Here is a 23287-nt window from a genome sequence, read left to right as displayed (position 1 = left end):
TCATTGGAATCATCCCCACCAGCAGGCACTCAGGACACCTCAAGGAGATGAGACAGCCAGCTAGCATGTAACAGTCAGGGCTGCATAGAGCATGATAGTCAAAAGGACAATCCCCCATGCCACCATCGTGTGTGTGTCTTTTAAAAGACATTCTATCTTGTTATCCCATTTGATCTTCACCTGACCCTAGGTGGGCCTGGCAGGGCAGGGCATCACCCTTGTTTTGCAGTGGAGGAAGTGGAGGCCCAGCAAAGCCACCTCTTGCCTGAGTGGGGACAGCTGGTTCAAAGATAGCGCTTTGCCCAGCCCTCTGGACAGACATCTCTGGACCGGTCTCTGTGGTGTAGGCAGTGGTTTGCACATTTGAGTGTGCACCCAAATCAAGGGGACCATCTTCAGCCTGGTGTAGCCTGCTCACCTCAGGTTAGGCCTGGGATTTCTGTTTGGGCCCCGGCCCCCAGCAGCAAGATGGGTGTCCAGTGATCTTAGTTCACACTGGGCTTTTCCATGGACACAAGCTTAGTCTGCATTGGCAAAGTAGGGACGACAGCTCAGCGTGTGTCTAGGGCTTCCTCAAACAGTGACGGACCCAGAGGATTTCATCTCCTTTCCCTACATGATTTGTTGGGCTCTCTAACTTGAACCTCCTGTGTAAAAAGAATGTGGTTATGGGCTGAGATACGTCTCTTCCCCCATATTCATGTGTTTAAGTCTGAACCCTCAGTTCCTCAGGATGTGACCTTATCTGGAAATAGGGCCATTGCAGATGTAATTAGTTAAGATGAGATTATACTAGAGTAGGGTGGGCCCCTAATCCAACATGACTGGTGTCCTTATGAAAGGGGGAAATTCAGACACAGATACACACAGACAGGGAGAGTGCCCTGTGAAGATGCAGGGAGAGGTTGGGGTGGTGCTTCTGTCAGCCAAGGAACAGCAATGGCTGCCAGCAAACACCAGAAGCACGAACGATTCTCCCTCATGGCGCTCGGAAGAAACCCACGCTGCCCAAGCTAAGCTTGGACTTTCAGCCTCCAGAACTTCCAGGCAATCAGTTTCAGTTGTTAAGACCCCCAGATTGTGGAGCTTTGTTATGGCCTTCCTGGAAGATGAACCCAGATGCTAAAAAGGCTGAGGAGTGGAAAACTGACGTCTGTGGTTAGTTTACCTTGAAAACCAACCATGAGGCCCCTTCCAACTCTGTTCCACAGACATCGATTCTGTTTTATTCTTTGAACCAAGAGTAGTACTCCACAACTGTAAACACAGTCCACAAGTTTTCTACTCCAGACCATCTCTCTAGCAGACAGAAGGAAATATGTTTTCCTTCGCCAAATCCTAACGCTACTTTGTTCTCAATAGAAATTATATTGTGTCTAAGTTTCCCAAAATGTCTCAAAAGCAAGACAAACACCCACTTCCTCTTTTGGAAACTGATGGGACCCTCTACAAATTACATTTGGAGACATCACTCTTCCCAGCCAACTTAGAAACTCAAACTCTTGTCAACTTTCCTGGTATCCCAACTTGCTCTCAAGAGAAAACTAAAAACCCATTCACATGAATAAAGTATAAATGACAGTCAAGAGCTTAAAGTGCTAACTGTCCTAGGTGGGGAATAAGGTCACAAAGAATGTCGGTAAAGAGGCACATGTCAGGGGTGGGAGCCCACTTTGCATTATACCCTGACCAGGTATGTAGTCCTCAATTCCCACTGGGTGGGAATTCCTCCTGGCCCATCAATGCCAGCCTCCCTGTGGCTTTGCATCAGGTTCCACTTCCTCATGGCAGCGTGGAACGCTATTCCTGTCTCTCCAATGTCCTCACACCCCAGTGACTCCAACATCCTCTAGGACCAGGGAAGTCCGCGCAGAACCTGCCACCATCCCTGGCATCCTGACAGCCCCTTCTAAGTGACAGGAGCTTAAAGTGTAGCTTAAAGAAGCAGCTTTGGACCTGGTGGTACCTAGGGCTAAATTCTGTAGTACTCAGGTGGACCGTAAAATATGGCCGTATTATTAGACTTGATGTGTGAATGCCGCTCTCCTTTTCTTTGATTGTCCTGTACCTGAAATCTACCTGCTCTAGAATTGCCTCCCGGATAATGTCTCTTTTAGCCTTACTCTTCCCCCAGAGTCTGCTATCGTTTATACAAGTCCTGGGTTATTGTTCCTCCACCCAGCATTACTTAATACATTAATTAATTAGAATGTAGGCTTTTCAGAGAGAGAATCATATGTTTATCCATTTCCCCTTCCCAGACTTTGGTGACTTACATGTAGAAGTTACTCAGTAAATATCTGTTGAAGGTTAATTCAACCTGAATTTCTTGTGTTCATCTCCCCTTGTTACTTGTTTTGGTCCCCAAATCCTTCCCACTTCAAACATTTGGTCAGCCCATCAACAGAGGTTGTCTCCTAACATACACCAAATCTAGAACGTTATACGGAGCTGAGTTCCTATTAATTCAGTGACAAAAGATGTCACAGACCTTCAGAATTGGAAGATTCTTTAGAAAGTATTTCATCCATTTCTTTAATAAGAGGCCATGTTACTCATCCAAGGCCACACAGCTGGGGAAGCAGCAGCAGGGCCTGGCAGGAAGATGTTCTGGTGGAAGTGAGGCCATTCATCATGTCCAAGAAGATGTCATCTGGGTGGCCAGTGTCGGGTGAGGGGCCAACTCATACACTTGTTGCAAGGTTCCCTCTATTGGCCCCTGGGCATTTCTGTTTAACCTGAACACCCCTCTGCATAAGTCCAGGTACCTCCATCTGATCTTCTCCGCAGGTTATCCTCATGGGCAGCTGGATGAGGAGCTCACCCCCAATACAACCAGGCTGCAAGGACCCCTACTCCCACCGCTGGGTGGCAGAGACACAGCCTCCTGCCCTATCTCACAAATCCATGGATGTGACCCATGAGAGTGACTTCCATTTAAAGTTTTGGGCAAATCTCAGAGATTGCTGTTTTCAACCACTGGGGAAGCTTAAAGCCAAACAGTCCTACTGGCATAGAAGTAAGCCTCATTGTTTTCTATCTGAACACATGTTTTACATCAAGAGAAGGGCTGTGGTTGGGGTAGGGAGAGCTGAAGGGAGATTCAAAGGTTCTTCAGCTCTCACAGATCTCAACCTCTTCAAAGTTTCAACCCTCAGAGCACTTAAGATGTTTCATCCCACTCAGCAGAAGTGCCTCTGCCCACACTCTTGGGTGCCACGGTGCGTGCGTGGGAACTCAGCTGTGGTCCAGAGCCAGCAAAGGAAATGGGACAGTCACCTCACTGTATTTTTCCGAGAGGATGTCATTTCTCCTTTGGGGTTTGATAAGCTTCCTAAGGCACATTCACATGCACAGGGCAGGTGAGACCTGCTTGTTAATGAGGCCACATCAAGTCTCACATAGTGATGGGTATGAATGAACTCATGCTTGAAGTAATGGGCAACTCCTACCTGGGACCTTGAGCAAGTGGGTGTGGGTCAGAGCCCAGAGTCAGGGCAATGGATAGGCAATGGGAAAGAGAGAGAGGTTTGCTTTTAGTGGTAACCACTTTCTAGTCTCAGCATTCTCGACTGCAGACTGGAGATAACAATAATGTCCTTCCATGATATTTGGGGGGTTGACCAAATGAAATTTCTTGTAAAAGTGCTGGGCACAGGGCAGGTGAGCATCAATTCTGTGCCCAGGAAGGGATTCCAGTGCCATTGCCAGCTCCTGATTGCCTTCTTTTGAGATGATGTATTTTCTTCAAGGGAAAGGAGCAACAAGAGGGTGCCTGCAGCCTATAGGACAATATAAGTCAAATTCTGGAGTAAAAGCGTGGCACTTAGACTGTGTGCCAAGTCATTTGTGATCAGAGGGAAACTGAAAAGTGGCATAACAGGGTGATGGGCGGGCCCAGGAAAATTCACTATGAGTCTTGGGGGCACTGCTAGCACCTCTGCTACCTTCTAGGCGGGTCATTTCACCTCCCTGACCCAACTGTGAATTCAAGAATACCACACCCATCTCTGCATTGTGGCCAGGACTCCTGCAGAATAATGCAAGGGAAGAGAGCTGGAAACGACAACCTACTGGTCACATGTGTGATGCTATTTGATGTGATTTGGCTCTGTGTCCCCCCTCAAATCTCTTGTTGAATTACAATTCCCAGTGTTGGAGGAGAGGCCTGGTGGGAGGTGAGTGAATCACGGGGGTGGACTTCCCCCTTGCTGTTCTCATGACAGAGTTCACGAGATCTGGCTGTCTGAAAGTGTGTAGCACTTCCCCCTTATCTCTGTCTCTCTCCAGCGTGAAGATGTGTTAGCTTCCCCTTCGTCTTCCGCCATGATTGCAAGTTTCCTGAGATCTCCCAGCTATGCGTCCTGTACAGCTTGTGGAACTGCAAGTCAATCAAACCTCTTTTCTTCATCACTTACCCAGTTGCAGGTAGTTCTTTATCACAGTGTGAGAATGGACTAATACATTATTGTTATTGTTAAAGGAAAAGAGAAGGGGCCAGGAGGAAGAGGAGGAAGGAAAAGAGGGGAGAAATGAGGAAAGAGAGGGAAAGGAGAAAGAGGAAGAGAGAGAAGGGGGATTGCTTTAAAAACAAAAATAAACTTTTTATTTTAGAATAGGTTTAAATTTCCAGAAAAGTTGAGAATAGTCCAGAGAGTTTCCCTAGATATCACACCCAGTTTCTCTCGTTGTTACTATCTTACATTAATGAGGTGCTTTTGTCACAATTAATGGCCAATGTTGATACATATTAACTAAAGTCACCCTTCATTCAGATTTCCTTAGTTGACCCAGCATCCTTCTTCCACCACAGAACGCCATGTTACACTGAGTTGTTACATCTCCTTAGGCTTCTCTTGGCTGTGACAATTTCTTAGACTTTCCTTGTTTTTGATGACCTTGACAGTTTTGAGGAACAGTAGTCAAGTATTTTGTAGAATGTCCCAACATTGGAATTTGCCTGGTGTTTTCTTCTATGATTATTGGGAGAAGACCACAGAAGTAAAGTGCCACCTTCATCACATTCTATCAGGAACATATACTATCAACATGACATCCCGCTTCATGTTGACCATGATCATCTGACTGAGGCAGTGTTTGTTGGACGTCTCCACTGTGAAGTTTCTCCCCCTGCCCCCTCTCCACACTGTACACTTTGAAAGGAAGTCACTGTGTGCAGCCCATACTTAAAGTGGGGGGAATTATGCTCCACCTCCTTGGGGGTGGAGTATTACATAAATGACCTGAAGTTCCACCACACTCTGGAGATGTGCCTATTCTCTGCCATTTACTTATTCATATGTATATGATTAAATAGATACATAAATGTAAATCAGTATGGAGTCACGCAGATTTTTTTTCTACTTGGGTTATTTATAAACCAATACTACTTTGTTGCTCAAATTGTTCCAGCTTTGGCCATGGAAAGCTTTTTCAAGTGGTCACTGTGTCCCCTTGACCTGTGTGTTACTGTTTGTTCTTCTGAGCACGTTCTCACTTTCTGGCCCTGTAAAATGCTCCTCCAGGCTCATCTTGTACATTCCCCGCCTGTCCTAGAATCAGCCATTTCTCCAGGAAGGCTGAGTTCCTTTTATTAAATGGTGTTAAGAACAGCCGGGGCAGCGGCAGCAGCGTTGTGACGTCAGGGCGTTGGGGCAGCTCCTGTGACAGACGGAGCTGGAGCGGTGGGGCGGTGGCAGAGTCTGGCGCCCGGGAGAGTGGAATGAATCTTACTTGTTGAATATCTTCTGGTTACTAGTTGGATTCATTTGTAAAAGAATCATTTTCCTCTGTGTGGAAGACACTTAGTGGCATATTTAAATTATAAGTCCACGGATCAAAAAGCTTTTTGATTTCCCAAAGGGGGGACATACCACTATGTCAGATAAGCTTGACATTGAAAGCCGAGATGGTGCTGTCCCAGAGACGACGAGATGAACTCAATCGAGCTATAGCGGATTATCTTCGTTCAAATGGCTATGAAGAGGCATATTCAGTTTTTAAAAAGGAAGCTGAATTAGATATGAATGAAGAATTAAAGTAGGCTGGAGTTTTGGGAAAAAAATGGACATCTGTTATTAGATAACGAAAGAAGGTTATGGAATTAGAATCAAAGTTAAATTAAGCAAAAGAAGAATTTATGTCAGGTGGACCTCTTGGTCAGAAACAAGACCCAAAAAATGGGTATTTTCTGCCAGAAAAATATGCATTGAGTGGTGACAGGAGTCCAGTCACTCGAGTCCTTTTCCATTCTGTGTTCAGTGTTATGGTCTCTGCTTCAGAGGATGCTACAATTAACATGTGGGATTATGAGACTGGAGATTTTGAATGAACTCTTAAAGGAAGGACATACAGACTCTGTACAGGATATTTCATTCGACCACAGTGGCAAGCTTCTGGCTTCCTGTTCTGCAGCTATGACCATTAAACTCTGGGATTTTCGGGACTTTGAATGCTTCAGAACCATGCACAGCCAAGACCACAATGTTTCCTCAGTAGCCATCATGGCCAGGGGAGATCATACAGTGTCTGCCTCAAGGGATGAAGCTATAAAAATGTGGGAAGTGCAAACTGGCTACTGTGTAAAGACGTTCACAGGACACAGAGAATGGGTACGTATGGTACAACCAAATCAAGATGGCACTCTGATAGCCAGGTGTTCCAATGACCAGACTGTGTGTGTATGGGTCATAGCAACAAAGGAATGCAAGGCTGAGCTCCGAGAACATGAGCATGTGGTAGAATGCATTTCCTGGGCTCCAGAAAGCTCATATTCTTCCATCTCTGAAGCAACAGGCTCTGAGACTAAAAGAAAAAGTGGTAAACCTGGGCCATTCTTGCTGTCTGGATCCAGAGACAAGACTATGAAGATATGGGATGTCAGTACTGGCATGTGCCTTATGACCCTCGTGGGTCATGATAACTGAGTACGTGGAGTTCTGTTCAGTTCTGGGGGAAGTTTATTTTGAGTTGTGCTGATGACAAGACCATATGCCTATGGGATCACAAGAACAAGCAATGCATGAAGACCCTCAGTATGCGTGAACACTTTGTTACCTCCTTGGATTTCCACAAGACGGCACCCTATGTGGTCACTGGCCGCGTAGATCAAACAGTAAACGTGTGGGAGTGCCGTTGATTGCGTCTCCTTCGGCCCCTGCTCCCTCTTTTCCTCTGGATGCACTCTGATGATACCATGGTTACTCCACTGAGCGCTGTTAAAATAAATATTGTTCTTTCATGTAAATTATTCTGGATATAGATTGAGCTTATTAAATGTTACACACAAAGTAAAAAAAAAAGAAAAAAGAACAACGTTAAAACCTAAGATGTAAACACTAGATGTGCTCATTGATACTGGGATGACACTTCTTCAGGCCCTGTCAGGAGGCAGAACAAGGAAATACATACCAACCCATATCTGTAAGTATATTGTACATATCCATTTGCATCTATTTTGAGCTGAACTCGATTCCATGTTGATGTCCCCAACACTAACCACTGTCATATGAATCACTGCAGCCTTCCCTGCTTGCTTGTCTGTAGCATCCCCTCCAACAAGGAGAAACCTGGCTCCCACCATCCTCCATCCAGTGACTTCACATTTCAGAGTGCGTGACTAGTGGCTTCAGAACTTACATCCTTTTGGGAAAGAGCTTTATCTACTAGAATACAGGGTTGTGAACAGTTCCTTATGTTTTTAGTCTTACAGTCTCCACTCACTTCCAATGCCACTTGGTCAGCACGCTTTCCTCCCACCCCTTCAGTGGAATTATTTTATACATTTGTAATACAGATAGTCTTCTGTCATATTCACCATCCCATGTTGGAACCCCTCAACATCTTTAATTATTTTTTTTAAATTTGCATATGTTCAGGTTCACTCTTTGTGATGTAAAATTCCATGGGTTTTGAAAAATGCAGTGTCGTGTATTCACCACCACAGTATCATACACAATAGTTTTACAATTCTAAAAAAAAACTCATGTGCTTTCCCGACTCTACTCTTCCCTCTCTCCAGGCCCCTGGAAACCACTGATCCATTTACCATCTCTATAGTTCTACCTTTTCTAAAACATAATATAAATGGATAAGCTTTTTTCAGTAAACAATATGCATTTAAGTTTTTTTTTTTTTGAGACAGAGTCTCTCTCTGTCGCCCGGGCTGGAGTGCAGTGGCGGGATCTCAGCTCACTGCAAGCTCCGCCTCCCAGGTTTATGCCATTCTCCTGCCTCAGCCTCTGGGGTAGCTGGGACTACAGGCGCCCGCCACCTCGCCCGGCTAGTTTTTTGTATTTTTTAGTAGAGACGGGGTTTCACCGTGTTAGCCAGGATGGTCTTGATCTCCTGACCTCGTGATCCGCCCGTCTCGGCCTCCCAAAGTGCTGGGATTACAGGCTTGAGCCACCGCACCCGGCCGCATTTAAGTTTTATCTATGTTTTTACATAGCCTGATAGTTCATTTATTTATATCTCTGAATAGTATTCCCTTATATGCATATACTACAGTTTATTAATCTATTCACCTACTGAAAGACATCCTGGTTTTCCAGATTTTGGCAATTATGAATAACGTTGCTACACACATTTGCATGCAGGTATTTTGTGGATGTAGTTTTCAACCAGTTGGGTAAACATCTAGGAGTATGCTTGGTGATTCATACAGTAAAATAATGTTTAACTTTTTAAGAAACTTCCAAACATATCTTTTAAAGTAGCTGTACTATTTTGCCTTCCCACCAGAAATAAATGTGGGTTCTTATTCTTCTAAATTCTCACAGCAATTGGTATTGTTGGCTTTTTTGTATACTAGCCATTCTAGTAGGTGTGTGATGAAAGCTCACTGTTGTATTCATTTGCATTTCTTTAATGACAGATGATGTTTCACATGCTTATTTACCATTTGTAAGGTGTATATATATATATATATACACACACATATATGTACAAATGTGTATGTCACATGTATACACACACACACAAATATCATCTTTGGTGGTGATTTGGAGGTGTCTGTTCAGATTTATTCATTTTTTTCAATTGGATTACTTATTCTCTTTTTGTTGACTTTTAAGATTTCTTAAAATATTTTGGATACAAGTTTCTTATCTGGTTCATGTTTTGCAAATATTTCTTCTCAGTCTGCAGCTTGTGTTTTCATTATCTTAACAGAATCTTTCATAGAGCGGAAGTTTTTAATTTTAATAAAGTCCAATTTCCCTATTGTTTTTCTTTCATGGTTCATGCCTTTGGTCGTGTATCTAAAAATTTCTCAGCAAACCCAAGGTCACATAGATTTTCTTCTTATGTTTTCTTCTGTAAGTTTTATAAATATGTGTTTTAAATTTAGGTTTATGATCCATTTTGAGTTAGCTTTTGTGTAAGTTGCAAGTTCTGTGTCCAGATTCATTTAGCCTATGAACATCCAATTGTTCCAGCACCACATGATGAAAAGACTTCACTTTCTCCATTGAGCTGCCTTTGCGCCTCTATCAAAAGTGAGTTTATTATATTGTGTGGGTGGGTCTATTTCTGGCCTCTCCATTTGTTGATTTATATGTCCTTTTTTTTTTTTTTTTTTGCCAATACCACACCGTCTTGATTATTATAGCTTTATAGTAATTCTTGAAATGAAGGACTCCGAGTACTCCAACTTTGATCTTCTTCTTCAGTATTGTGTTAGCTGTTCTAGGCCTTCTGCTTGTTTACATGAATTTTTTTTTTTTTTTTTGAGACGGAGTCTTGCTCTGTCGCCCGGGCTGGAGTGCAGTGGCCGGATCTCAGCTCACTGCAAGCTCCGCCTCCCGGGTTTACGCCATTCTCCTGCCTCAGCCTCCTGAGTAGCTGGGACTACAGGCGCCCACCATCTCGCCTGGCTAGTTTTTTTGTATTTTTTAGTAGAGACGGGGTTTCACTGTGTTAGCCAGGATGGTCTCGATCTCCTGATCTCGTGATCCGCCCGTCTCAGCCTCCCAAAGTGCTGGGATTACAGGCTTGAGCCACTGCGCCCAGCCTGTTTATATGAATTTTATAATCAGTTTATCAATATCTAAAAAATAACCTGCTGGGATTTTGAATTGGATTGCTCTGATTAACTTAGAAATACTTCACATCTTAACAGTACCAAGTCTTCCAATCGATAAGCAGGGACTGTCTTGCCGTTTATTTAGATTATTTTATTTTGCCACTATTGTCTAGCTTTTTGCATAGTTTCCATACAGATTGTGTCAAATGTATAACTAAATACTGATTTGGGGGGATGCTATTGTAAATGGTAATGTAATTTTCATTTCAAATTCTGATTATTCATTGTATATAGAAAAGCAATTGACTTTGGTATATTTTCTTTGTATGCTGTGCCCTTGTTATACTCACCTTTTCCAATGAGGTTTTCACCTTTTTGTGTGTGTGTAGATTATTTGGTATTTCCTACATAGACAATGTGTCTACTAATAAAGACCATTTTTATTTCTTTTTGTCCAGTCTGTATATCTTTCTTTTAATTCTTTTTCTTATTGCTGTAGCTGGGACTTCCAGTATGATGTTCAATAGGAGTGGTGAGAGAGGACATCCTTGCCTTATTCCTGATTTTAGGGGGAAAGCGCCCAGCCTCTCACCAATAAGTATGATGTTTAGTACAGGCTTTTTGTACATGTTCTTTATCAAGTTGAAGAAATCCCCTCTGTTTCTAGTTTGCTGAGAGATTTCATTGTAGATAGGTATTGATTTGTTTCAAATACTTTCTCTGTATCAGTTGATATAGTCGTGTGATTTATCTTCTTTAGCCTATTGATGTGGTAAATTACATTGATCTTTGAATGTCAAACCAGCTTTGTATACATGGAATAAATCCCGCTTGGTTATGGTATATAACATTACTAAATATGATTCAATAATATTTTTAAAGATTTTTTTGTGTCTATGATTATGAGAGATACTGGTCTGTAGTTGTTCCTTTCTTAAAATGTCTTTACCAGGTTTTAGTGTTAGGGTAATATACTGTGCTATGGTCTGAATGTTCGTGTTCCCCCAAATTCATATGTTGGAATTCTAACTTCCAAGGTGATTGTATTAAGAAGTGGGGCCTTTGGGAAGTACTTAGATCATGAGCATGGAGCCCTTATGAATCGGTGATCCCTTATAGAAGAGACGTAAGTGCCCTTATAGAAGAGGCCTAAGAGAGACTCCTCATCCCCTCCACCATGTGAGGACACAACTAGAAGAAACCATTTATGAAGCAGAGAGTGGTCCCTCACTGGACACCAAACCTGCCAGAGCCTTGCTCATGGACTTTCCAGCCTTCAGAATTGTGAACAATAAATTTCTATTGTTTATGAGCCACCCAGTTTGTGTGGTGTGTTGTTACAGCAGCCTAAATAGACTAAGATAACTGATCTCATAGAATGAGTTTGGAACCAATGCCCCTGCCTCTATTTTTTGGAAGATATTGTGGAGAATTGTTATTATTTCCTCTTTAAGTGTTCTGTTGAATGTACCAGTGAAACTATCTGGGCATAGTGCTCTCTTTTCTGGAAGGTTTTAAATTATTCAATCTCTTTGAATATAAGACTACTCTCCTTTGGGGAGTTTTGATAGTTTGTGTCTTTGAAGGAGCTGTTTCACTTCACCTTAGTTATATTTATGAGCATGAAGTTGTTTGTTGTATTACTTAATTAACCTTTTGATGTCTATGAGATCCGTTGTGGTGCCCTCTCTTTTGTTTCTAATGTTAGTAATGTGTGTCTTTTCTCTCTTCATTGGCCTGACTAAATGTTTATCAATTTTATTGATCTTTTCCAAGAACCAGCTTTTGTTTTATTGATTTTTCTCTGCTGTTTTCTTGTTTACAATGTTATTAATTTCTGTTGTATTTTATTACTAATTTCTGTTCTGTTTTATTACTTATCTTATTTTCCTTGCTTTAGGCTTAAATTAAATTAGGCTTCTTTCTTTAGTTTCTTAAGATGGAAACCTAAATGATTGACTGTATATCTTTTTTTTCTAATAAATATATATGTTTAACACTATAAATTCCCATTGTTCTGTTTTTTGTCACTATAGGTTAGTTTGCATTTTTAAAAATTCTATGTAAGTGAAATGTTACTGCTTGTGTGTTTTTTCCTCTGCTTTCTTTCACTCAGCAAAATTGCTCTCAGATTCATCCATATCCTTGCATGGATCAATAGTCTTTCTTTTCCTTCTTTTTTAGATAGAGTCTCACTCTGTCACCCAATCTGGAGTGCAGTGATGTAATCACAGCTCACTGCCACCTTGACCTCCTGTGCCCAAGCAATCCTCCCACCTCAGCCTCCTGAGTAGCTGGGACTACAGATGTGCACCTCCACACTCTGCTAATTTTTTTTTCTTTTTCTTTTCTTTTTTTTTTTTTTTTTTTTTTGAGATATAGTCTCTCTGTTACCCAGGCTGGAGTGCAGTGGCATGATCTCAGCTCACTGCAACCTCCAACTCCTGGGTTCAAGCAATTCTCCTGCCTCAGCCTTCCCAGTAGCTGGGATTACAGATGTGTGCCACCACGCCTGGCTAATTTTTTTGTATTTTTAGTAGAGACGGGGTTTCACCATGTTACCCAGACTGGTCTCAAATTCCTGAGTTCACGTGATCTGCCCCAACCTCCCAAAGTTCTGGGATTACAGGTGTGAGCCACTGCCCAGATGTCTGCTTCTTCTTTTTACTTGATAGTACTCCATTATATGGATGTGCCTCCGTCCATTTATCTGTTGCTGTACCTTTTGGATCATTTTCAGTTTTAAGTGATTGAAAATAAAGCTGCTATTAACAATCATGTAAGAATGTTTTGTGGACATATGCTTTCATTTCTCTTGAGTAAATACCTAAGAATGGAATGGCTGAGTAATATAGTAAATGTATGTTTACCTTTTAAGAAACTGCCTATCTGTTCCACGAAGTGGAGATACCATTCCATTCATATCAGCAACATATAAGAGTTCCAGTTCCTTCACATCCACACCAACACTTGGTGTGGTCAGTATTTTTATCTTTAGACATTGTAATCCATGTGTAATAGTATTTGATTGTTGTTTAACTTTGCATTCCCCTAGTTACTAATGGCATTGTGCTTATTTTCCATCCATACATCTTCTTTGGTGAAACAGATGTTCAATTTTTTTGTTCCATTTATAAAATTGGATTGTTTCCTTACTGTGATTTTGAGAGGTTTAAAATTTTTCTGGATTCAAGTCTGTTATCAGATACGTGATTCGCAAAATGTTCTCCTAGTCTGTGGCTTATCTTTTCATCCTCTTAATGGTGTCTCTACCACAAAGTGGAAGTTCTTAAATTTTATTAAGTTCAATTTATCAATTTATTTATGTGTCTTGCTTTTGCTCTTATATCTAAAATGTACTCGCCTAACTCAAAGTCTCAAGGATTTTCTCCCATATTTTCTTGTAGAATTTATATAGCTGTACCTTCTAAAATTAGGTCTATAGTCAATATTGAGTTAACTTTTATATAGGGTGCAAAATACTATTTCAAGTTCAGTTTTTCATCCATGTGGATATTCAATTGTTTCAGAACCATTTATTCAAAGAGTACTCCTTTTTCCACAGAGCTATCTTTGCAGCTTTGTTGAAAATCAGTTGTCCATATATATGTAGGTCTATTTCCAAAACATATATTTTGTTCTATTGATTTATTTGTCCATGTGTATGCCACATTGTTTTCTATTCCTGGGACTTTATAATAAGATCTGAAATCACATAATGTTAATCCTCCAACGTTTTCTTCTTTTTCAAAATTGGTTTGGCTTTTCCAGATCTATTGTGTTTTCATTTGAATTTTAGGATCAGTTTGTCAATCTCTACAAAACAAAATACTATGTATCAATTTTGAAAAGAAGCACTATCCTGACAATATACTCTTCTGACCCTGAATGTGGTATGTTATTTGGGTTTTATTTAATTCCTCTCAGGAATACTTTGTAGTTTTCAGTATACAGGTCTTCCCCATCCTTTGACAGGTTTATCCTAAGTATTTTATATTTCTGATATTATTATAAATGGCACTCTATTTCACTTTCTAATTGTTCGTTGTTAATCATATAAATGCAATTGACTTTTTAAATATTGACCTTACAGTTTGTACCCTTTCTAAATTCACTTATTAGTTCTAGTATATTTTTGTAGATTCACATATTTTTGCCATTATTTTGTTTTGTTTTATGAAAGAGGATATATTTGGTCTCTATTGGCCTTAATTGGAAATTGGGAGGATATGCTTTTTAAAAGTATATCTTTTTTTTTTTTTTTTGGTGAGACGGTCTCACTCTTTTTGCCAAGGCTGGAGTGCACTGGCGCGATCTGGGCTCACTGCAACCTCTACCTCCCAGGTTCAAGTGATTCTCCTGCCTTAGCCTCCCAAGTAGCTGGGATTACAGGCACCCACCACCACGCCCAGCTAATGTTTTTGTATTTATAGTAGAGACGAGATTTTACCATGTTTGGCCAGGCTGGTCTCAAACTCCTGACCTCAGGTTGGCCTCCCAAAGTACTGGGATTATAGGTATGAGCCACTGCGCCCAGCCCTAAAAGTGTATCTTTCTAAGATCAGTTAGCTCATAGATGGAGTGGTTATTTGAAATCAGGGCATGGAGGCAGCAAGAGCCAGCAGGCATGAAAACAGTGAGTCTGGTCTACTCTGGCGGTGGCCCATAAGAGGATAATTCTTAGAACACTCTGCCCTAGTAATGAGAGCAAGATATGTGAGCACTGGCTTGGGAGTAACTTCTGTGGATGAGAGTATTAAACCCCATGATGATTTAGTGTCCATCCTTAAGGGCTGCTTGCCAAAGTGTGAGACACCCATGTAATGGGATACTCTGCAGTCACTAAACCAGATGGCAAAAAGGTCATTGGCATGGAAAACGCTTGTGGGTTATTACTGTATTAGTTTCCTAATGTTGCATTAAATACATAGTCATGAATATGGTTGCTCTTTGTAAGCGTAGGTTCTGAGGCTTAGGCATGGAATGTTGGGGGTGATATTTAAAGTTCTGCCTTTATACAATTGCCAAATAAAAATTGGCATGATTCAAAACACTATGTGCAATAGAGTAACATTTTTATAAGAAAAAATGGGCCGGGCGCGGTGGCTCAAGCCTGTAATCCCAGCACTTTGGGAGGCCGAGACGGGCGGATCATGAGGACAGGAGATCGAGACCATCCTGGCTAACACGGTGAAACCCCACCTCTACTAAAAATTACAAAAAACTAGCCGGGCGAGGTGGCGGCGCCTGTAGTCCCAGCTACCCCAGAGGCTGAGGCAGGAGAATGGCGTGAACCCAGGAGGCGGAGCTTGCAGTGAGCTGAGATCCGGCCACAGCACTCCAGCCTGGGTGACAGAGCGAGACTCCGTCTCAAAAAAAAAAAAAGAAAAGAAAAAAGAAAAAATGTGTGTACAGTAAAAATTACTGGCAGTGTTTGTTCTTTACCCTCTAAAATATTTTACTATAAACATGTATCACTAGGATACCATGAGCAGCTTACATGAAACCTAAACTGATACAAATCCATTTGTATGGTGGAACTCAAGGTGCGTCTTCCCATAGACACAATGTTTTTGGGGTGATTGGAGCCCTATGACGTTCCACAAAAGATTTTAATAATAAGACTCTATGCCCCAGGCCTTATTTCTAGTGGGCAGTAATTTCAAGTTCAATTCAAGATGCCAGGAATAAATGGCTGTGTCCCCCTCATTCACCCACCCATGAAGAGGCATCAGTGGGTAAGGTGGCTGGTGACCAGGAGCTGTTCACATCACATCGACATAAGAAAATGCCACATCCTATATTCACAAGAATGTATGTTCTACTCTAGGCGAGGAAGGGCACAGCCGCCTCACAGCTGCTGCACACTAGGGCTGGCCTCTTCATAGGCATGTCTGTGTGTGTCTGCGTGTGTGTGTGTATGCATGTGCAAAAATGTGTACTCATGAGCGCACGAGGGGACACGTCAGTATGCACATGTGTGTGTGGCAGGTGATCTGAGTTCATTTATGTTGTCTCTTTTCCCAGAAGAAGAAAAGAGTCCACCAAGAGAGTTTTTGTTTAAGAGTATAGGTTTTATTGCAGATATCTTGAGACGTCTTTGAGAGGGTTTTCTCTTCCTGTCCTTACCTCTCCCCTCTCTCGCCTCCCATTCTCTCCAGCCTCACTGTGCAGTTGGTGACTGATTACATAAACTGTGGAGCATCTGCTCCATAGAGTCCTACTCAGCAAGGAAAGGGGGCATTGGATAATGACGTGCCCAACAGTGTGGATACATCTCCAGAGACTTATGCTGAGCAAAAAAGACATACACACCATGAGTCTATTATTCTTGAAATGACAACATTATAAAAATGAAGAACAGGTTATTGGTTGCCAGAGATGAAGGAGAAGAGGATGATAGGAGGTATAGCTATAAAAAGGCAACAAGAGGAACCCTGTGGTGATGGATACACAGACCCTACATATGGGATAAGATTGCATGGAACTAAACACACATGCATGGGTGCACACACACAATGAGGACAAGTAAAAGTGTATCAATGCCAATATTCTGGCTGTGCTATTATACTATCATATAAGATGTTATCTTTAGGGGAAACTGGATAAAGGGCACACAATATTTTTCTGATTTCCTACAACTGCAGAAGAATTTACAATGATCTCCAGATTAAAAAACTTAATTTTGGCCTGGGCCTGGTGGTTCACACCTGTAATCCCAGCACTGTGGGAGGCCAAGGCAGGAAGATCACTTGAGACCAGAAACTTGAGACAAGCCTGGGCAACATAGTAAGAAGCTATCTCTACAAAAGTAACAAAAATTAGCCTGATGTATTGGGGTGTGCCTCTGGTTCCAGCAACTTGAGAGGCTGAGGTGGGAGGATTGCTTAAGCCCGTGTGGTTGAGGCTACAGTGAGCCATGTTTGAGCCACTGAACTTCAGCCTGGGTGGGAGAGTGAAACCCTGTCTCAAAAAAAAAAAAAAAAGATAATTATTTTTCTTTAGAAAAAAAGCTTAATTTTAAAAAAGTGAGACAGAAATAAAGATTTTTCTCAAATAAAAACTGAGGGAATTCCTAGTGAGCAGATCTGTCCTAAGGACAGCTTTGCAGAAGCTCTTCAGACAGAAGGAAAACCTTATCAGTCAGAAACTGGGGTCGGCATCAGGCAGAGACGCAGGGCAGAGAAAGCATAAATGAAGGTAAAATAAGATCGTTTGTTTTCCTTATTCTTTTTTTATTTAATTCATTTTTTATTGAGGTAAAATATACATATATAATTTACCATCTTTACCATTTTAAGTGTATCATTCCATGGTAATAAATACATTATGTTCCTTTTTTTCCCTACTTCCCCTACTCTCTTCTCCTTTATAGTCCCTATTCTTCATTGATCTAAATTACTAATTATCGTTTTGCAGCTTTATTCCTACGTTTCAGAGCTAATTTTTGTTCAAGTGTCAAGCATGTTTTTTTCTTGCAGACCTGGGGTAGGCCTTATACCCATGGGTGGGTGGCTGGAAGGGCCTGAAAAGAACCCTGATGACACATGGTTCTCCCAGGGTGCCCCTGCCTCTCCCAGCCATGGACTCCAGTCTCTCTGAGAAGCCATAAGCTTTTGTTAGAGGGGACCACAGATGCCCTTGGCATGTGGGTGTTGTCTAGGGCTATGGGTGCGAGTGACAGATGAAAGGGCATTGGAGTCAGTCCAACATGAGTCCAAACCCCAACTCTGCCTCTTAGCAGCTATGTGATCTTGGGCAATTTACTTAACCTCTCTGGTCTCCAGTCTCATATGCAATAATACTTTTCAGGGTGGCAGTTGTCAGTTACAGGACCTAACACATGGGATAGACGCCATCACATAATGGATGCTGTTCATTTCCTTCCCTATTACGATATGTATCACTGTTCCTTCCAGTGAGTAGACAGTTGCCACACTCATATAGGAGACTCCATTCCTCATCAACATTCATAGGTAAGAGCTGCAGTGCTCCATCTTTTCCTGAGAGTTTATTCTCTGCAGGGAGGAAAACATAACTATCACTTCTCAGTTGTCCTCCAAACTTAGGTGAGGATCAAGTTTTGTAGGAGGTCTTGCAGCTTAAGAAAACAGATCTAAATCCAAACAGCCTGATGAAACAATAACCCCACCTTCTCCCATTCCCTAGATCCCCTTGAGAGCAGGGGCATTGTGTTGCCTTCCTGGTGGTTCCCAAAGCTAGACATCTGGACTTTAATGCAATTCCACAGTCCATTCTTTGTCCAGCAGTCAAAATTGTGTCTTTAGACATTTAAAATACGTTAGCAAGGCTTGAAAAGCCCCCATGCCTGACCCAGCCTCCTGTCTCTCCACTCTCCCCGTGGTTTACACTGCCCCAGCCACGCTCATCTTTCTGTTTCTCAACTTGACAAACTCATTCCACCTCAGGACCTTTGCACTAGTTGGTCCTGCTGCCTGGAAGGTTCTGCCCCTGATCTGAGCATGCAAGCCCTTCATCATCTTGTCCCAGTTCCAGGACTGCCCCAGCAGGCAGCCTTCCCTGAACATTGTTGAAAGCAGAACCCCTCCCTCCTCCTCCCTTGGCAGCCCTCTTAATTTCTCCCTGTTTGCCCCACAGCATTCACCACAGTCTAAAACCACCTCACTCACTTACATGCTTACTTGAGTTTTCTCCATTTCCTCCTTCAGAAACATCAGCTCCACGGGACAAGAGACTATGACTGAGAAATCCCTGGTGCCCTGATCTAGGCCCGGCACTCAATGTGGGTGAGTCCCAATATCTATTTATAAATGAATGACTGTCCCTTCCCTCCCTGGCATAGGGACTCACACTCTGCAACAGCAACTCTGGTCCCTGACCCCCCTGGAGAGCTATTTGTGGATCCCAAGCCATTCCCAGACCACATAGCTGGTAGCTGGCACAGGGGGAAGCATGCCACGGTCCAGTGACCCCAGACAGTCATTTAGGATGTGATATGGTTTGGCTGTGTCGCCACCCAAGTCTCAACTTGAATTGTATCTCCCAGAATTCCCACGTGTTGTGGGGGGTACCTGGGGTGAGGCAATTGAATCACGGAGGCCGGTCTTTCCTGTGTTATTCTCGTGATAGTGAATAAGTCTCACGAGATCTAATGAGTTTATCAGGGGTTTCCACTTTTGCTTTTTCCTCACTATTCTCTTGCCGCTGCCATGTAAGAAGTGCCTTTCATCTCCTGCCATGATTCTGAGGCCTCCCCAGCCATGTGGAACTATAAATCCAATTAAATCTCTTTTTGTTCCCAGTTTCAGGTGTGTCTTTATCAGCAGCAAGAAAATGAACTCATACAGGATATTAGCCCCAAGGATAACATTTTTGCAAGCTGGCAGACCTGGGCAGGAGATTCTTTTCTTTTCTTCTTCTTTTTTTTAATTGTTATATTATATAAAGATGGGTCTCACTATGTTGTCCCCAGGCTGGTCTTGAACTCCTGGGCTCAAGCGATCTACCACTTGGCCTCCCAAAGTGCTGGGATTATATGCATGAGCCACTGTGCCTGGCCTTGAAGGTTCTGAATAAGGAGTAACAGGGCATGTCTCCACTCATATACAGCCATGTATCCTGATTGCTTGCGATTAGGGAGCAGTGCTAATTCAGCAGACACCAAGGCAAAGAAATTGCACCTAGGGAAGATTTACTTCTTATTCTCTGTATCTGATGTCACCCCCATCCCCTCTAGCTGAGATGCACCCCACGCTCCCAGCAGCCCTCATGCTGAGGAATAAGCAACTCAGCTGCCTGTCCCGCATCCTGCCGAGCTGCAGCCAAGACCAGAGGGACTTTCCCCGCCCCCACCATACATGCACATCTATCCACAGAGGAACATCTATCAGGGGCTCCTGGAGAGAAATGACTACTCCATAAAGATTTCATTTTTGTTGGAGTCTATCCACAGCTCTATATAGTCATAAAAATTCAATAGGAAACTTCCATAAAAAAAGAGGCATAATTAAAAAGAAATAGGGACAGCTCCAGCAGAGGTTGAAGACTAAAGACCAAGAGGCCCAGCACAGATAGGGGAATTTTATGAGCTATCAAAGAAAGAAAAACACACCACACAGAAAATGCACGCAGTAGAGACGGTCCTGCCACTTTGAGTGAGGTGAGCCGACCAGACCCGGGTGCTGGTCTCTGAAGATGGGGGCAGGCACTCAGGCCCAGTGCGACACAGTAGCGCTCAAGAAATACTGCAGCTCCAAGTACTGGGAGCCAGTGGGGTGTCAAGTCTCCACTGTCGGACAGCCCTGCCCTTGTTGGATCCACAGAGGTCTGAGGCTCAGGACAAAGATAACCCTCTGAAATTTCATGACCTGACGAGCTGAATTGTTACCCCAGTGGTCATGGGGCTGGAGAAAGAGCTTTTAACTAACCTCTGGGAGACTGGATACTTAGCCAACATTCAATCAAAACACTCAGCTTCAAGGTACCAACTTGCTTTTCATTAGACTATTTTTCTTTTTGTTTTGTTTTGTTTTGTTTTTTTGTTTTTGTTTTGAGACGGAGTCTCGCTCTGTTGCCCAGGCTGGAGTGCAGTGGCACAATCTTGGCTCACTGCAAGCTCTGCCTCCTGGGTTCATGCCGTTCTCCTGCCTCAGCCTCCCGAGTAGCTGGGACTACAGGCGCCTGCTACCACGCCTGGCTAATTTTTTTGTATTTTTAGTAGAGACGGGGTTTCGCTGTGTTAGCCAGGATGGTCTCGATCTCCTGACCTCATGATCCATCTGCCTCACCCTCCCAAAGTGCTGGGATTACAGGCGTAAGCCACCATGCCCGGCCTCATTAGACTATTTTGTGATTACAAATACAATAGATGTTCATTGTAGAAATGTTGGAAATACAGAAAAGCAAAATGAGGATTAAAATTGACTGTCATCTTTCAACCTATCTATATGCATCTATCACCTTGACATTTTTGTTTCTCAATCTTTGGAAAAATGCAGGTCATAAAGAAGAAAATAAGAAAATAACAGGGTTGGATACTGAAAATCTGGGCAGGATAAGGGGAAAACTGCCATCCAAAGCAAACCAGAGACACAAAATGGCTGAGTTGTGGACAAAGTTTAGCGGTTACAGAGCAATCCTGCCCATCAGAATCCCAGGTAGCTCAAAGGAGAAACGGAGGCTTAAACAATGGGGGTGGGAAGGGAAGAAATGCAGAGGGATCCTCGGGGTTTTACAACCAAAAAGAAACAGTAAGGTTTGATCACCTCTCTGCAAAGCCCATGAGTATGTGTACATTTCTGTCTCCATTTCCAAATTCGACACAGTCAGCGATGATGGCGGCTTCCGGAGTCAGTACCCTCTGCCACATCTAAGCTATAACTGTGGTGGTGAGACCCACGTTTCTGGAGATGGGGTGACTGCTTTACCTGCAATACTGAAGGCTGGGAGTCATGAGCCCTTAGGGGTCATTCCTAAAGAGAACAGTGAGCCCCAGATATCCATAAACATAATTTCACAATTGGGAAGAGGTAGCTCTTGTTATTGCTACTATCTTGTTATATCACCATCATCATCATCATCATCATCATCATCATCATCACGATGATGCTGAAGATGGCAATCAGAGTAAGTCAGCAGTGTCTTAGACCAGGGCTGAACCACCTCTTTGGGTATAAGAGAGATTTAGAACACAATAAAAAGTGCTTTCCAGTGACTTTTTTTCCAGTAAAACATAGCTATGTTGAGTCCTAAGGGGGAAGATTTGACTCATCTTATGACTTAAGAGTTCCTAATTTTTGGATAGAGGATCATCTATGGGGAATCTGGCATAGCTTTTATAATGTGACCCTTGGCTCATGCCTGAGAAGTAGCCCAAAGTAGCCTTCTGGTTCCTCCTGCAAGCAGGCACAGCCCACCACTGAGTAGGTCACCCACGGGGTTCCTGGGGCACTTGCTACTGGGAGTAAGGGAAACATAACCAGGTGCAAAGCAGGTGAGGGACAGGGACAGGCCAGAAGTGCCTTTCCTAGGGCTGCTGTGTGTTCTACTCCTGTGGGATGTGAGCTCTGTGGGGCAGGGTGAACTCTTGCTTACCTATGTCCCCACTTTCACCATGGCCGTGGGCTCACCAGTGCAAATAAATATTTTTAAAAACATGTTTAGCTAAATGGACTCTCAGTAATAGAAAGAACTCTGGAGAAGGTTCAAGTGAGCCTGCTCTTTCCCTGCATTTGAAATAAAAAGACCAAAGCCTGGGCAGATGGGGAAACCCAAGGACATGTGGAGGCCACCTGCAGAGGCCACAGACGACCCAGCCCAAGGTGCCTTATGGCTCACATCAAAGGATCCTGTCCAGGATGAAGGCCACTCTGTGCATTTTCTTATTCCATAAAAAGCTAAGAACTTGCTAGGAAGATGGGGGGGAAAAGCCTTCCTAGGTTTGTAGAAAGGAAATTTCAGGGAAATTGGTTCTAAGATGCTCCTGAATTAGTCCTGATGGAGTTTTCCAGATTCCAAGAGTGTGGACTCTGGAGCTAGATATCCTTGGAGCAGACGGAAGTCCCCTATTTGTTAGTTAGGCCTTAGAAGGACACTTCCGTTCTCTGAACCTCCATCTGGGCATCTCCATCCCAGGTCGCAGCAGTAGCCACCTCGGTAGCTCATCTCAAAGATCACAAGATCCCTCAAGCGAAGCTCCTGGAAAGATGCCTGGAAGACAATTCCTGCTCAATAAAGGTTGACCACCATTGCTATTATTTCATTGCCACCCACCCTCCAAGAAAAAATCTTCTCCTGGAACTGTTTGGGATTGCCAAGACAAGTAGGAGGAATCAAACACACCAGTCACTTGACACTCATTGTTTCAAGCCTATGTCAAAATTGGCAAGCAGTGGCGTCGGCCCTCAGGGGAGGGAGACTGGCCATCAGACAAGGGATGGGGAGGGGGTTGCACTTGAAATTATTTACGATGTGCATATATTCATTTTCAAAAAAGCAGTTATAACAAAGGAATGTCGTTGCTAGTAATGAAAAATAATTATACAGATATTTTATAAGTTAAAAGACAATACAGGGACCCAAACCACAGTGGTAAATATATCTGCCCTGAATCCCAACACTCCTTCCTGGGCACAGGGACAAGAATTGTGTGTCTTTGGGTCCAGCAAGCAAAGCAAAGCAAACAAAGGTCTGGGGCTGTGAGGGGCAGAGCTGGGAAGCGGGGGAAGGTAAATTCAGGCTTCCCTCTCACCTTACTAATAAAGACATTGGAATCTCTTTTAG

General features: G+C 42.9%; 1 pseudogene; it reads left to right on the top strand.

Annotated features, from left to right (window-relative positions):
- The first annotated feature begins 5663 nt into the window (after positions 1-5663).
- On the top strand, positions 5664-8121 carry LOC117062207 (annotated as a pseudogene).
- The last annotated feature ends 15166 nt before the right edge of the window (positions 8122-23287 follow it).

Source organism: Trachypithecus francoisi, unplaced genomic scaffold (genome assembly GCF_009764315.1).
Source record: "Trachypithecus francoisi isolate TF-2019V2 unplaced genomic scaffold, Tfra_2.0 Lachesis_group17, whole genome shotgun sequence".
NCBI classification, from domain to species: Eukaryota; Metazoa; Chordata; class Mammalia; order Primates; family Cercopithecidae; genus Trachypithecus; species Trachypithecus francoisi.
This window is presented reverse-complemented; position numbering and strand designations above follow the sequence as displayed.